General features: G+C 38.8%; 1 non-coding gene across 1 annotated transcript; it reads left to right on the forward strand.

The window, feature by feature from the left end:
• Positions 1-14,548: 14,548 nt before the first annotated feature.
• On the forward strand, positions 14,549-14,656 carry LOC112739957 (small nucleolar RNA R71). The gene has a single exon (XR_003170890.1). It is a non-coding gene; the product is annotated as a small nucleolar RNA R71 (small nucleolar RNA).
• Positions 14,657-17,446: the final 2,790 nt, after the last annotated feature.

Here is a 17,446-nt window from a genome sequence, read left to right on the forward strand (position 1 = left end):
ATTAGAAATTTGGAGGCACAAGTGGGTCAGCTAAGTAAAAGAGTTACTGAAATCCCTCCTAGTACTCTGCCAAGCAATACAGAAGAGAATCCAAAGAGAGAGTGGTCATCAATATACCCAAAGTGGCCGAACCTATAGAGGAGGAAGAGACAGTGATTTCTAGTGAGGAAGACCTCAATGGACGTCCACTGACCACTAAGGAGTTCCCAAATGAGGAATCAAAAGAATCTGAGGCTCATATAGAGACCATAGAGATTCCACTGAACTTACTGTTGCCATTCATGAGCTCTGATGAGTATTCTTCCTCTGAAGAGGATGAAAACATTATTAAAGAGCAAGTTGCTCAGTATCTAGGAGCAATCATGAAGCTAAATGCCAAGCTATTTGGTAATGAGACTTGGGAGGATGAACCTCCATTGCTCATCAATGAAATGAATGCTTGGGCTCAACTGAAGTTACCTCAGAAGAAATCGGATCCCGGAACGTTTTTAATACCTTGTACCATAGGCGCCATGACCTTTGAGAAGGCTCTGTGTGACCTGGAGTCAGGAATAAGCCTCATGCCACTCTCTGTAATGGAAAAACTAGGGATCTTTGAGGTACAAGCTGCTAAATTCTCACTAGAATTGGCAGACAAATCAAGGAAAAAGGCTTATGGACTTGTAGAGGATGTCTTAGTGAAGGTTGAAGGCATGTACATCCCTGTCGATTTCATAATCCTAGATACTGGGAAGGATGAGGATGAATCCATTATCCTTGGAAGACCCTTCCTAGCCACAGCAAGAGCTGTGATTGATGTGGACAGAGGAGAGTTAGTCCTTCAATTGAATGAGGACTACCTTGTGTTTAAGGCTCAAGGATCTTCCTCTGTAACCATGGAGAGGAAGCATGATAAGCTTCTCTCAATACAGAGTCAAACAGAGCCCTCACACTCAACTTCTAAGTTTGGTGTTGGGAGGCCACCATTAAGCTCTGAGTCTCTGTGAGGCTCTCTAAGAGCTCACTGTCAAGCTATTGACATTAAAGAAGCGCTTATTGGGAGGCAACCCAATTTTATTTAATTATATTTATTTATTTTCCATTGTTAAATTATGTTTTCTTTAGGTTGATGATCATGTGAAGTCATAAAAACAACTACAGAATTAAAGCGGAATCAAAAATAGCATTAAAAAATAGCACACCCTGGAGGACGAGCTTATTGGCGTTTAAACGCCAGTAAGGATAGCAGAATGGGCGTTTAAAGCCCAGTCTGGCAGTATTCTGGGCGTTAAATGCCAAAATTGGCAGGCAGACTGGCGTTTAACGCCAGAAAAGGGTGTCTAGTGTCTGGCTGGTGTTAAATGCCAGAATAGGCAGACAAACTGGCGTTTAACGCCAGAAAAGGGTGTCTGATGGGCGTTAAACGCCAGAAAGGGGCATTAGCCTGGCGTTTAATGCCAGAAAAGGTAGCAGAGCTGGCGTTAAACGCCAGAATTGGCACACAGAGGGCGTTTAAATGCTAGATTGGTGTAGGGACTCGAATTTCTTGACACCTCAAGATCTATGGACCCCCACCTACCCCACCTCTCTTTCTCCCCTCCTCACACCTTTCTATAACACTCTTCTCCAAACACCCTCGACCAATCCAATCACCACCTCTTCCTCAAACACCATTCACCTATCAAATCCTACCCTCTTCCCCATACTCTTTTCACCACTCACATCCATCCATCATAAAACCCCACCTACCTCACCATTTAAATTCAAACCATTTTCCTCCCAAACCCAACCCCTCACACACGACTTTCCTTTCTCTCCTACCCTATAAATACCCCTCCTTACCACCCTCATTTTCACATATCATACACACTTATCCCCCTTGGCCAAACCTAACACACCCCTCCATCTCCTCCATTTCCTCTTCTTCTCCTCCTTTCTTTCTTCTTTTGCTGGAGGACGAGCAAACCTTTTAAGTTTGGTGTGGAAAAAGCTCTGTTTTTTGTTTTTCCATAACCATTAATGGCACCCAAGGCTGGAGAAACCTCTAGAAAGAGGAAAGGGAAGGCAATTACTTCCACCTCTGAGTCATGGGAGATGGAGAGATTCATCTCAAAAGCCCATCACTAAAAAGAGGATAGAGTAAATAAGAGAGCCCACTCATGGACCTCAACAAGAGCATGAGGAAATTTCTCATCATGAAATCCCTGAGATGCCTCAAGGGATGCACTTTCCTCCACATAACTATTGGGAGAAACTCAACACCTCTTTAGGAGATTTGAGTTCTAACATGGAGCAACTAAGAATGGAGCACCAAGAGCACTCCATAGGATCTTCAAGAAGAAGAACTAGCCGCCCTCACTAAGGTGGACCCGTTCTTTAATTTTCTTGTTCTTATTTTTCTATTTTTCGATTTCTATGCTTTATGTTTTATATATGTTTATGTCTTTATTACATGATCATTAATGTCTAGTGTCTATGTCTTAAAGCTATGAATTTCCTATGAATCCTTCACCTTTCTTAAAAGAAAAAAATGTTTTCTGAAAAGGAAAAAGAAATACATGAATTTCGAATTCTATCTTGAAATTAGTTTAATTATTTTGATGTGGTGGCAATACTTTTTGTTTTCTGAATGAATGCTTGAACAGTGCATATTTTTTATATTGTTGTTTATGAATGTTAAAATTGTTGGCTCTTGAAAGAATAATGAAAAAGGAGAAATGTTATTGATAATATGAAAAATCATAAAATTGATTCTTGAAGCAAGAAAAAGCAGTGAAAAACAAAGCTTGCGAAAAAAATGGTGAAAAAAAATAATAAAAAAAGAGAGAAAAAGCAAGCAGAAAAAGCCAATAACCCTTTAAACCAAAAGGCAAGGGTAAAAAGGATCCAAGGCTTTGAGCATTAATGGATAGGAGGGCCTAAAGGAATAAAATCCTGGCCTAAGCGGCTAAATTAAGCTGTCCCTAACCATGTGCTTGTGGCGTGAAGGTGTCAAGTGAAAAGCTTGAGACTGAGCAGTTAAAGTCGTGGTCCAAAGCAAAGAGAGTGTGCTTAAGAGCTCTGGGCACCTCTAACTGGGGACTCTAGCAAAGCTAAGTCACAATCTGAAAAGGTTCACCTAGTTATGTGTCTGTGGCATTTATGTATCCGGTGGTAATACTGGAAAACAAAATGCTTAGGGTCACGACCAAGACTCATAAAGTAGCTGTGTTCAAGAATCAACATACTGAACTAGGAGAATCAATAACACTATCTGAATTCTGAGTTCCTATGGATGCCAATCATTCTGAACTTCAAAGGATAAAGTGAGATGCCAAAACTGTTCAGAAGCAAAAAGCTACAAGTCCTGTTCATCTAATTGCACTTAATCTTCATTGATAATTTTGGAATTTATTGTATATTCTCTTCTTTTTATCCTATTTTGTTATTAGTTGCTTGGGGACAAGTAATAATTTAATTTTGGTGTTGTGATGAGCAGATAATTTATACCCTTTTTGGCATTATTTTTACATAGTTTTTAGTATGTCTTAGTTACTTTTTATTATATTTTTATTAGTTTTTATTCAAAAATCACATTTCTGGACTTTACTATGAGTTTGTGTGTTTTTCTGTGATTTCAGGTATTTTCTGGCTGAAATTGAGGGACCTGAGCAAAAATCTGATTCAGATGCTGAAAAAGGACTGCAGATGCTGTTAGATTCTGACCCTCCTGCACTCGAAGTGATTTTTGGGAGCTATAGAAGTTCAATTAGCGCTCTCTCAATTGCGTTGGAAAGTAGACATCTTGGGCTTTCTAGCAATATATAATAGTTCATACTTTTTTTGAGATTTGATAGCCCAAACTGGCGCTAAAATCCAGCCAACAACTTTCTGGCGTAAAACGCCCAAACTGGCACCCAAGCTGGCGTTTAACTCCAAGAACAGCCTATGCACAAGAAAGCTTCAATGCTCAGCCCAAGCACACACCAAGTGGGCCCCGGAAGTGAATTTCTGCACTATCTGTACTTAGTTACTCATTTTCTGTAAACCCTAGTAACTAGTTTAGTATAAAAACTACTTTTAGAGATTTATTTTATATCTTTTGATCATATGTAACTTTTTACATCTTGGAACCTCCTTTGGAGGTTGGCCTCACGACCATACCTATACCTCTTTTCATTTATGTATTTTCTACGGTGGAGTTTCTACACCCCATAGATTAAGGTGTGGAGCTCTGCTGTTCTTCATAAATTAATGCAAGTACTATTGTTTTTCTTTCAATTCACACCTACTTCTTCTCCAAGATATACTCTTGTACTTAATTCAGTTAAGTCAGAATGAAAGGGTGACCCATGACAATCACCCACTATCTTCGTTACTCGCTTAGCCAAGATCTGCGTGCCTGACAACCACAAGCGGTCTACATGATGTTCAACGTAGTCATTGGATGATAGCCAGAGTATATTCTCTTGGGTATCTAATACACGGACCGAGTCCGTGAGATTAGTATTTTCGTGGTATAGGCTAGAACCATTGGTAGCATTCCTGAGATCTGAAAAGTCTAAACCTTGTCTGTGGTATTCCAAGTAGGATCTGGGAATGGATGACTGTGACGAGCTTCAAACCTACGAATGTTGGGCGCAATGACAGTGTGCAAAAGGATAAGGGTCCTATTCTGACGCTAGTGGGAACCGACAGATGATTAGCCGTGCGGTAGCTATACATGGTATTTTTCATCCGAGACGAGAAATCCGACAGTTGATTAGCCGTACAGAGATCGTACCTGGTATTTTTCATCCGAGAGGATCATACAGCTTGCCATGGAAGGGAGCACGCATGGTTGGAAGAAGGCAATAGGAAAGCAGAGGTTCAGAAGCAACAAAGCATCTCCAAACGCTTATCTGAAATTCCCACCAATGAATTACATAAGTAACTTTATCTTATTTTATGTTTTATTTATCTTTTAATTATCAAAACCTCAAAACCATTTGAATCCGCCTGACTAAGATTTACAAGATGACCATAGCTTGCTTCAAGCCGACAGTCTCCGTGGGATCAACCCTTACTCACGTAAGGTATTACTTAGACGACCCAGTGCACTTGCTGGTTAGTTGTGCGAAGTTGTAAAAAGTGTGATCATAATTTCGTTCACTAAGAACCCAGGAAGAAGATTCTGGGGATGTGTCAACTATCAGGTAAGTCTCCTCTTTTCTTTCTCTTGTTTCAAAATAGCGTTAGGTGTTAGTGTTTGGAGAATCTGAACTGTTTGGTGTCTTCCTTTTGGTTTGTTTGAGAACAGATAGGAGAAGAATGCGATTATTTTTCTTGGACAGAGCCTGAAGGGTAGGACCGACAAATTCAAAGACTGAAGAATAAAGCAAGTGTGTTGGAACAAGAACTGCAGAAAGCCAAAAGGAAATTTGCATTAGCACTTGCTGTTGGAATTCTTGGATGGACAATGGCTGGGCTGCTGCTATATGATCGATTTAATTGAGGTTTAGGGGTTAGCAGTTATCTTTGTTTGCTTTGCTGTTGTTGTCCCTAGTTTGGAGAGAATGTCAAGTGTTTAAGGGATTGAAAAAATTGACATACAGTTAAGGTGATAACAGTGATGTGTTAGTTGAAACTTTTGAAAATTGTATGTGTAATATTGCATGTGCTGTAAACATTATCAAGTTTTTGAGTGAAATGAAAAACTATAAGTTCCTGTATTTTGACATACATTATTTGGCCCTGTAAAATTTTAATTCAGTTTGATCTACCAATAAATAGAAGGCTTAAGTTGCCAATTCACATAACTATGTTGCTGAAAATTCATTTAAATCATTAGATAATGGAGAAGTCTTAAAGTAGCTTCTCTTAATGGTATGCGAAATCGTGATCTTCAATAATGGCGCCAATGGCTTGGTGCTCTCAAATGTGAATCACACTTTGTCACAATTCCGCACAACTAACCAGCAAGTGTACTGGGTCGTCCAAGTAATAAACCTTACGTGAGTAAGGGTCGATCCCACGGAGATTGTCGGCTTGAAGCAAGCTATGGTCACCTTGTAAATCTCAGTCAGGCGGATTCAGATAGTTATGGAGATTTGATAATTAAAACATAATTGAAATATAAACTAGGATAGAGATACTTATGTAATTCATTGGTGAGAATTTCAGATAAGCGTATAGAGATGCCTTTCGTTCCTCTGAACCTCTGCTTTCCTGCTGTCTTCATCCAATCATTCCTACTCCTTTCCATGGCAAGCTTTATGTAGGGCATCACCATTGTCAATGGCTACATCCCATCCTCTCTGTGAAAATGGTCCAATGCACTGTCACTGCATGGCTAATCATCTGTCGGTTCTCGATCATACTGGAATAGGATTTACTATACTTTTGCGTCTGTCACTACGTCCAGCACTCGCGAGTTTGAAGCTCGTCACAGCCATCCCTTCCCAAATCCTACTCGGAATACCACAGACAAGGTTTAGACTTTTCAGATCTCAAGAATGGCTGTCCATGGGTTCTAACTTATACCACGAAGATTCTAATATCTCGGACTCGGTCCTCTGTATTAGATATCTAAGAGATACTCATTCTAGCTTGTTTGCATGTAGAACGGAAGTGTTTGTTGATGCCAAGGCATCTTAGGCTAGTTTCACTAGCCTTTTTCTTTTATTTTTAGTTGTTTTATGCATTTTCTTGAGCCTTAAGTAATCATTTGGGCCAAATAGTCATGCTTGTCTTAAATCATTCAACATGAAGATTTTGATGCAAATTCCATGAGTTTTTAGTTATATTACTTGAATGCTATGAATGGAAGATTTCTCATGAAATTTTGCAAGACTTTGATGCAGTTGTTTGGATGATTTCAGGGAAGAAGAGGCTAGGCAAGGAAGCAACAAAATCAATAAAGGAAGCTTGAATATCACATGTGGAGTTTAAGTTCCAGTTTAAGCTTAAACTGGAACTTAAACTACCAAGCCATATAATGCTGGAATTGAAGTTTAACCTCCAGTTTAACCTTAAACTGGAGGTTAAACGCCAGAAGTGAGAATCTCACCAGGGGAGCATTTCCACGTTTAACCTCCAGTTTAACCTTAAACTGGAGGTTAAACGCCAGAAGTAAGAAAGGCACCAGGAGCATTCCACGTTTAAGCTCTAGTTTAACCTTAAACTGGAGCTTAAACGTGTTCGACTATTTTTCTCCTCCAGGGTTGCTTTCTCATTTCCACGTTTAAGCTTCAGTTTAACCTTAAACTGAAGCTTAAACGTGCTCGAGCTTGTGCCTCCAGGGAGTGCCAGCGTTTAAGCTCCAGTTTAAGCTTAAACTGGAGCTTAAACGTGTTATATGGAACAGCTTGACCATGCCTTCTTCAAACATAAATAACTTGAGCTACAAAACTCCAAATGAGGTGATTCAAAATGCATTGGAAAGAAGACATCTAGAGCTTTCCAAGCATATATGGCATGCATGGTGGATACTAAAAATTGAGGGAGAAAACAGCCCCGTAATGTGCATAGAAGAGCATAGTACCAACATGCAATCAGGCCAGCTGACCTCTTCACCTTCCATGGAGTATAACTCGAGTTGTAGAAATCCAATTGAGGTGCTTCCAGTTGCGTTAGAAAGCTGACATCCATAGCTTTCCAACGAGGTATAATAGTCTATATTTGGCATCAAATTGGCAAGGTTGACAAGAGAACAAAGTGACGACTCAAGAAAGGGGGGTGCAACGTTTGAGTGTAGTTTAATGGATCATTATCCTTTTTGGATCAATTATGTCACTCTACCCTTCAAGCAAGCAAGGCCCATCAACAACACCAAATCAAGGCCACAAGAATCATCTAGAATAGTTTATTTTCATTTGATTGTAATTTGCTTTGAATTTCATTTTCATTTTGTAATTTAGGGAGCCTATTTAAAGGCCTTAGTTCCTGCATTTGAGAGGACGCAGGAAAGGGGAATCCAGCCCCTGAGGGGGCATCGGGGAACTTTGGATCATTTTCTTGAGTTTTGTAATTGAATTCAGAGCTATGACTCACTAAACCCCTTTCATTGGGTTAGGGAGCTCTATTGTAATTCAATGAATCAATAATAGTTTATTCTTCTTCTTCAATCTTTTCTCTTGAATTTTGTTAGAAAGCTTCTCGATCTAATTCCATTGGTTAGTTGTCTTGGGAAAGAGACTATCCATAATTGGAATCCTTCGGAACCTTGGGAAAGGAATGGAGGATTCATGTTAGAGAAGCTTTCTCACAGTGAATTGGATTGGGATTTGGATGGATATTGTGACATGTAATCCTACCAAATTGTGGTTCATGAAACTGTGTGGTATAATCAGTGATCGAGCATCATCTCTTCTTACAAACATTTAAACCAAGGGATTGGGAATTTGTTTGTTTTTAGAGAGAATTGGTGAGCCAAGGGATTGGGATCCAATCATATAAGATTGCCAAGCAAAATTCAATAAACGCATTGGTTGAGGAAGAGATAAACATGTTTTGATTCGGAGATCTCAATATCTCCTAAAACCCAATGAATTCCCCATCTCCGATTTCCACTTTCTCTTTACATTCTGCAATTAAATTCATGCAATCACCCCCATCCCTTTTAATTTCAGCAATTTAGCTTCTCGCTCTTTAATTCATGCAATTTTACATTCCGCAATTCTCATCTAAATATTGATTCCGCTCAACTAGAACATACTTCTAATCCGAATTGCTCACTCAACCAATCCTTGTGGGATTCGACCTCACTCTATTGTGAGTTTTTACTTGACGATAACCGGTGCACTTGCCGGAAGGAATTTTGCCGATCGTGCAATTTCCTAAATCGTAGCATAACAAGTTTATGCGCATCATTTGTCAGGCACGCGTTCATAGGTGAGAATGATGATGAGCATCATATAATCATCACATTCATCATGTTCTTGGGTGCGAATGGATATCTTAGAGAAGGAATAAGCTTGAATTGAATAGAAAAACAGTAGTACTTTGTATTAATTCATGGGGAACAGCAGAGCTCCACACCTTAATCTATGGAGTGTAGAAACTCTACCGTTGAAAATACATAAGTGATAAGGTCCAGGCATGGCCGAATGGCCAGCCCCCTAAAACGTGATCAAAGGATCAAAAGATAATCCAAAGATGTAAATACAATAGTAAAAAGTCCTATTTATGCTAAACTCGTTACTAGGGTTTACAGAAATGAGTAAATGATGCAGAAATCTACTTTTGGGGCCCACTTGATGTGTGCCTGGGCTGAGCATTGAGCTTTACACGTGTAGAGGCTTCTCTTGGAGTTGAACGCCAGTTTGTAACCTGTTTCTAGCGTTTAACTCCAGTTTGCATCATCTAAACTTGGACAAAGTATAGACTATTATATTTTTCTGGAAAGCCCTGGATGTCTACTTTCTAACGCAATTGAGAGTGTGCAATTTGGAGTTTTGTAGCTCCAGAAAATCTACTTTGAGTGCAGGGAGGTCAGAATCCAGCAACTTCTGCAGTCCTTCTTTAACCTCTGAATCTGATTTTTGCTCAAGTCCCTCAATTTCAGCCAGAAAATACCTGAAATCACAGAAAAACACACAAACTCATAGTAAAGTCCAGAAATGTGATTTTTATTTAAAAGCTAATAAAAATGTACTAAAAACTAACTAAATTATACTAAAAACTATGTAAAAACAATGCCAAAAAGCGTATAAATTATCCGCTCATCACAACACCAAACTTAAATTGTTGCTTGTCCCCAAGCAACTGAAAATCAAATAGGATAAAAAGAAGAGAATATACTATAAATTCCAAAATATCAATGAAACTTAGCTCCAATCAGATGAGCGGGACTTGTAGCTTTTTGCCTCTTGAATAGTTTTCACATCTCACTTTATCCATTGAAGTTCAGAATGATTGACATCTATAGGAACTTAGAATTCAGATAGTGTTATTGATTCTCCTAGTTCAGTATGTTGATTCTTGAACACAGCTACTTTATGAGTCTTGGTCGTGGCCCTAAGCACTTTGTTTTCCAGTATTACCACCGGATACATAAATGCCACAGACACATAACTGTGTGAACCTTTTCAGATTGTGACTCAGCTTTGCTAAAGTCCCCAATTAGAGGTGTCCAGGGTTCTTAAGCACACTCTTTTTTTTGCTTTGGACCTTGACTTTAACCACTCAGTCTCAAGTTGTCACTTGACACCTTCACGCCACAAGCATATGGTTAGGGACAACTTGGTTTAGCTGCTTAGGCCAGGATTTTATTCCTTTAGGCCCTCCTATCCACTGATGCTCAAAGCCTTGGATCCTTTTTATTTAACCTTGCCTTTTGGTTTTAAGGGCTATTGGCTTTTTCTGCTTGCTTTTTCTTTCTCTTTCTCTTTTTTTTTTCGCTATTTTTTTCTTTTCTTCTTTTTTTTCTGCAAGCTTTTGTATTCACTGCTTTTTCTTGCTTCAAGAATCATTTTTATGATTTTTTAGATTATCAAATAACATTTCTCCTTTTCATCATTCTTTCAAGAGCCAACATATTTAACATTCATAAACAACAACTTCAAAAGACATATGCACTGTTCAAGCATACATTCAGAAAACAAAAAGTATTGCCACCACATCAAAATAATTAAACTAGTTTCAAGGATGAATTCGAAACCATGTACTTCTTGTTCTTTTGTTTTTAGAACAGTTTTCATTTAAGAGAGGTGATGGATTCATATTCATAACTTTAAGGCATAGACACTTAGACACTAATGAACATATAGTAAAGACACAAACATAATTAAACATGAAGCATGGAAACCAAAAATAGAAAATAAATAGACAAGGAGATTAAGGAATGAGTCCACCTTAGTGAGGGTGGCATCTTCCTCTTCTTGAAGAACCAATGGTGCTTTTGAGCTCCTCTATGTCTCTTCCTTGTCTTTGTTGCTCCTCCCTCATAGCTCTTTGATCTTCTCTAATTTCATGGAGGATGATGGAATGCTCTTGGTGCTCCACCCTTAGTTGTCCCATATTGAAACTTAATTCTTCTAGGGAGGTGTTGATTTCTCCCAATAGTTTTGTGGAGGAAAGTGCATCCCCTGAGGCATCTCAGGGATTTCATGGTGAGGAATTTTCTCATACTCTTGTTGAGGTCCATGATCTCTTGTTTGCTCCATCCTTTTCTTAGTGATGGGCTTATCCTCTTCAATGAGGATGTCTCCCTCTATGTCAATTCCAGCCGAATTACAGAGGTGGCATATGAGGTGAGGAAAGGCTAACCTTGCCCAAGTGGAGGACTTGTCAGCCAGCTTGTAAAGTTCTTGAGGTATAATCTCATGAACTTCCACCTCCTCTCCAATCATGATACTATGGATCATGATGGCCCAGTCTATAGTAACTTCAGACCGGTTACTAGTAGGAATGATTGAACGTTGAATGAACTCTAGCCATCTCCTAGCCACTGGTTTGAGGTCATGCCTTCTTAGTTGAACCGGCTTGCCTCTTGAGTCAATTTTCCACTGAGCTCCTTCCTCACATATGTCTATGAGGACTTGGTCCAACCTTTGATCAAAGTTGACCCTTCTTGTGTAGGGGCGTGCGTTCTCTTCCATCATTGGCAAGTTGAACGGCAGCCTTACATTTTCCGGACTGAAATCTAAGTATTTCCCCCGAACCATGGTAAGCCAATGCTTTGGATTCGGGTTCACACTTTGATCATGGTTCCTAGTGATCCATGCGTTTGCATAGAACTCTTGAACCATTAGGATCCCGACTTGTTGAATGGGGTTGGTGAGAACTTCCCAACCTCTTCTTTGGATCTCAAGTCGGATCTCTGGATACTCATTCTTTTTGAGCTTGAAAGGAACCTCAGGGATCAATTTCTTCTTGGCCACAACTTCATAAAAGTGGTCTTGATGGACCTTTGAGATGAATCTCTCCATCTCCCATGGCTCAGAGGTGGAAGCAATTGCCTTCCCTTTCCTCTTTCTTGAGGTTTCTCTGGCCTTAGGTGCCATTGATGGTTATGGAAAACAAAAATCAATGCTTTTTACCACATTAAACTTAAAATGTTTGCTCGTCCCCGAGCAAAAGAAGAAAGAAAGAAGAAGGAGAAGAAGAGAAATGGAGGAGAGGGAGAGAGAGGTTGTTTCGGCCAAGGGGGAGAAGAGAGGTTTGTGTTGTGTGAAAATGAAGAAAGAATGAGGGGTTTATATAGGAGTGGGAGGAGGGTTAAGGTTCGGCCATTAGGGTTGGGTTTGGGAGGGAAAATAGTTTGAATTTTGAAGGTAGGTGGGGTTTTTTGGGGAAGAGAGGATGGATGTGAGTGGTGAAGAGGTGATGGAGAAGAGTGATTGAGTTGATTGGTGAAGGGTATTTGGGGAAGAGAGTTATGAAAAGGTGTGAAGAGGAGAGAGAAGAAGATGTGGGGATCCTGTAGGGTCCATAGATCCTGTGAGGATCCTGTGGGATCCACAGATCAAGTGGGGTCAAGGACTTAGCATCCCTGCCCCAATTAGGCGTGTAAAACGCCCTTGCTGTGCAATCCTGGCGTTTAACACCAGACTGCTGCCTGTTTCTGGCGTTAAACGCCCAAATGCAGCTTGTTTCTGGCGTTTAACACCAGGTAGATGCTTGGTTCTGGCGTTAAACGCCAGCTTGCTGCTTGTTTCTGGCGTTAAATGCCAGACAGATGCTTGTTTCTGGCGTTTAACGCCAGCATGCCTCTCCTCCAGGGTGTGCTATTTTTAATGCTGTTTTTCATTCTATTTTTTATTTTTTTCAGTAGTTTTTGTAACTCCACATGATCATCAACCTAATAAAACATGAAATAACAAAGAGAAAATAAAATAGATATAATTAAATAACATTAGGTTGCCTCCCAACAAGCGCTTCTTTAATGTCAATAGCTTGACAGTGAGCTCTCATGGAGCCTCACAGATAATCAGAGCAAGGTTGGAACCTCCCAACACCAAACTTAGAGTTTGAATGTGGGGGTTCAACACCAAACTTAGTGTTTGGTTGTGGCCTCCCAATACCAAACTTAGAGTTTGACTGTGGGGGCTTTGGTTGACTCTGCAGTGAGAGAAGCTCTTCATGCTTCCTCTCCATGGTTACAGAAGGAGATCATTGAGTTTTAAACATAAGGTTGTCTTCATTCAGTTGAAGGACCAACTCTCCTCTGTCCACATCAATCACAGCTCTTGCTGTGGCTAGGAAGGGTCTTCCAAGGATGATGGATTCATCCTCTTCCTTCCCAGTGTCTAGGATTATGAAATCAGCAGGGATATAAAGGCCTTCAACCTTTACTAGCACGTCCTCTACTAGTCCATAAGCCTGTTTTCTTAAGTTGTCTGCCATCTCTAATGAGATTCTAGCAGCTTGCACCTCAAAGATTCCCAGTTTCTCCATTACAAAGAGTGGCATGAGGTTTATCCCTGACCCAAGATCACATAGAGCCTTCTCAAAGATCTTGGTGCCTATGGTACAAGGCATTAAGAACTTTTCAGGATTCTGTTTCTTCTGAGGCAATGTCAGTTGATCCAGATCACTCAGTTCATTGATGAGTAAGGGAGGTTCATCTTCCCAAGTCTCATTACCAAATAAGTTGGCATTCAGCTTCATGATTACACCAAGGTACTTGGCAACTTGCTCTTCAGTAACATCCTCATTCTCTTCAGAAGAAGAATACTCATCAGAGCTCATGAAGGGTAGAAGGAGGTTCAATGAAATCTCTATGGTCTCTAATTGAGCCTCAGATTCCTTTGGTTCCTCAAAGGGAAACTCCTTATTGGCCACTGGACGTCCTAGGAGGTCTTCCTCACTAGGATTCACATCCTCCTCCTCCCTTGTAGGTTCGGCCATGATGGTTAAATCAATGGCCTTGCACTCTCTCTTTGGATTTTCTTCTGTATTGCTTGGGAGAGTACTAGGAGGAGTTTCAGTGACTCTTTTACTCAGCTGGCCCACTTGTGCCTCCAAATTCCTAATGGAGGACCGTGTTTCATTCATGAAACTTACAGTGGCCTTAGATAGATCAGAGACTATATTTGCTAAGCTAGATGAATTCTGCTCAGAACTCTGTCTGTTGCTGAGTGGATGATGGAAAAGGCTTGCTATTGCTAAACATGTTTCTTCCACCATTATTAAAGCCTTGTTGAGGCTTTTGTTGATCCTTCTATGAGAAATTTGGATGATTTCTCCATGAGGGATTATAGGTATTTCCATAGGGTTCACCCATGTAATTCACCTCTGCTATTGCAGGGTTCTCAGGATCATAAGCTTCTCCTTCAGAAGATGCCTCTATAGTACTGTTGGATGATTTCTTCAATCCATTCAGACTCTGAGAGATCATATTGACTTGCTGAGTCAATATTTTATTCTGAGCCAATATGGCATTCAGAGTATCAATTTCAAGAACTCCCTTCTTCATAGGCGTCCCATTACTCACAGGATTCCTTTCAGAAGTGTACATGAACTGGTTATTTGCAACCATGTCAATGAGTTCTTGAGCTTCTGCAGGTATTTTCTTAAGGTGAATGGATCCACCTGCAGAGTGGTCCAATGACATCTTTGATAGCTCAGACAGACCATCAGAGAATATATCCAGGATGGTCCATTCTGAAAGCATGTCAGAAGGACACTTTTTGGTCAGTTCCTTGTATCTCTCCCAAGCTTCATAGAGGGACTCACCTTCCTTTTGTTTGAAGGTTTGAACATCCACTCTAAGCTTGCTAAGCTTTTGAGGAGGAAAGAACTTGGCTAAAAAAGCCGTGACCAGCTTATCCCAAGAGTTCAGGCTATCTTTAGGTTGAGAGTCCAACCATACTCTAGCTCTGTCTCTTACAGCAAACGGGAAAAGCATAAGCCTGTAGACCTCGGGATCAACCCCATTGGTCTTAACAGTATCACAGATCTGCAAGAATTCAGTTAAGAACTAAAAAAGATCTTCGGATGGAAGTCCATGAAACTTGCAGTTCTGTTGCATCAGAGAAACTAATTGAGGTTTAAGCTCAAAATTGTTTGCTCCAATGGTAGGGATTGAGATGCTTCTTTCATGTAAATTGGAATTTGGTGCAGTAAAGTCACCAAGCATCTTCCTTGCATTGTTATTATTTTCGGCCATGTCTCCTTCCTTTTCAAAAATTTCTGTCAGATTTTCTCCAGAGAGTTGAGCTTTAGCTTCAGCTTGAGCTTTTCAACAAGAATGTTCTTATCCTTGTTCCTGCTCATATGAAAAAGAAGAGAACACAAAAGAAAATATGGAATCCTCTATGTCACAGTATAGAGATTCCTTATGCAAGTATAAGAAGAGAAGAATGTAAGAAGGAGAAGAGAAAAAATTCGAACACAGAGAGGGGGATGGGGTTCGAATTTTTGGGTGGAAGAGAAGTGTTAGTAGATGAATAAATAAATAAAAGAAGGTGAGGAAGAGAAGAATTCAAAAATTTAAGTAAAATAAAATAAAAATATTTTAAAATTAAAGTTAAAATTCAAAAATTAAAATTGAAATCAAATTAAATTGAAATCAAAACAATTAGTTAATTAAAAAGGAAATTTGAGAAAGAGGGAAGGGATTTTCGAAAATTAGAGAGGGAGTTAGTTAGGTAGTTTTGAAAAAGATAAGAATCAAATTAAAAGGAAAGTGGTTAATTGAAAAAGATTTGAAAATCAAATTTGAAAAGATAAAAAGTTAGAAAAGATTTTGAAATTAAATTTTGAAAAAGATGTGATTGAAATTTAATTTGAAAAAGATTTTAAAAAGAATTTTAAAAAGATTTGATTTTGAAAATTAAAGTTGATTACTTGACTAACAAGAAACAAAAAGATTTGATTTTAAAATTTAAAGATTGAACCTTTCTTATTAGGCAAGTAACAAACTTAATATTTTTGAATCAATCACATTAATTGTTAGCATTGAATTCGAAAATATGGAATAAAAATAAGAAAAAGATTTTGAAAATTAATTTGAAATTTTCGAAAATATGAAAGAAAAATTGAAAAAGATTTGATTTTTGAAAAAGATTTGAAAAAGATAGAATTTTTAAATTGAAAATTTGATTTGACTCACAAGAAACAACTAAATTTTAAAAAGTTTTAAAAAAGTCAACTCAAATTTTCGAAAATTTATGAGTGAAAAAGGGAAAGATATTTTTTTATTTTTGAATTTTAATAAAGAAAGAGAAAAACATCAAAAAGACTCAATGCATGAAAATTTTGGATCAAAACACATGATACATGCAAGAATACTTTGAATGTCAAGATGAACACCAAGAACACTTTGAATGTCAAGATGAACATCAAGACTTATTTTTGAAAAATTTTCAAGAAAAGAAAACATGCAAGACACCAAACTTAAAAATTTTTATTCTTTAGACATTAATAATTCAAGAATGCATATGAAAAACAAGGAAAGACACAAAACAAGAAAATATGAAGATCAAACAAGAAGACTGGCCAAGAACGACTTGAAGATCATGAAAAATGCAATGCATGAAATTTTCGAAAATAATTTTTTTAGAAAATTAAAAAGATGCAATTGACACCAAACTTAAAACTTGACTATAGACTCAAACAAGAAACACAAAAATATTTTTGATTTTATGATTTTATAAAATTTTTTTTATTTTTCGAAAACTAATTGGGAAAAACGAAAAAGAGGAAAATAATTTTTTTGTATTTTTCGAAAATAGGAAATAAAAAGCTTAAAATTAAAATAAAATTACCTAATCTGAGCAACAAGATGAACCGTCAGTTGTCCAAACTTGAACAATCCCCGGCAACGGCGCCAAAAACTTGGTATGCGAAATCATGATCTTCAACAATGGCGCCAATGGCTTGGTGCTCTCAAACGTGAATCACACTTTGTCACAATTCCGCACAACTAACCAGCAAGTGCACTGGGTTGTCCAAGTAATAAACCTTACGTGAGTAAGGGTCGATCCCACGGAGATTGTCGGCTTGAAGCAAGCTATGGTCACCTTGTAAATCTCAGTCAGGCAGATTCAGATAGTTATGGAGATTTGATAATTAAAACATAATTGAAATATAAACTAGGATAGAGATACTTATGTAATTCATTGGTGAGAATTTCAGATAAGCGTATAGAGATGCCTTTCGTTCCTCTGAACCTCTGCTTTCCTGCTGTCTTCATCCAATCATTCCTACTCCTTTCCATGGCAAGCTTTATGTAGGGCATCACCGTTGTCAATGGCTACATCACATCCTCTTTGTGAAAATGGTCCAATGCGCTGTCACTGCATGGCTAATCATCTGTCGATTCTCGATCATACTGGAATAGGATTTACTATCCTTTTGCGTCTGTCACTACGCCCAGCACTCGCGAGTTTGAAGCTCGTCACAGCCATCCCTTCCCAGATCCTACTCGGAATACCACAGACAAGGTTTAGACTTTCCAGATCTCAAGAATGGCCGTCCATAGGTTTTAACTTATACCACGAAGATTCTAATATCTCAGACTCGGTCCTCTGTATTGGATATCTAAGAGATACTCATTCTAGCT

The sequence above is a fragment of the Arachis hypogaea genome, chromosome 13 (genome assembly GCF_003086295.3).
Source record: "Arachis hypogaea cultivar Tifrunner chromosome 13, arahy.Tifrunner.gnm2.J5K5, whole genome shotgun sequence".
In the NCBI taxonomy this organism is placed as follows: domain Eukaryota; kingdom Viridiplantae; phylum Streptophyta; class Magnoliopsida; order Fabales; family Fabaceae; genus Arachis; species Arachis hypogaea.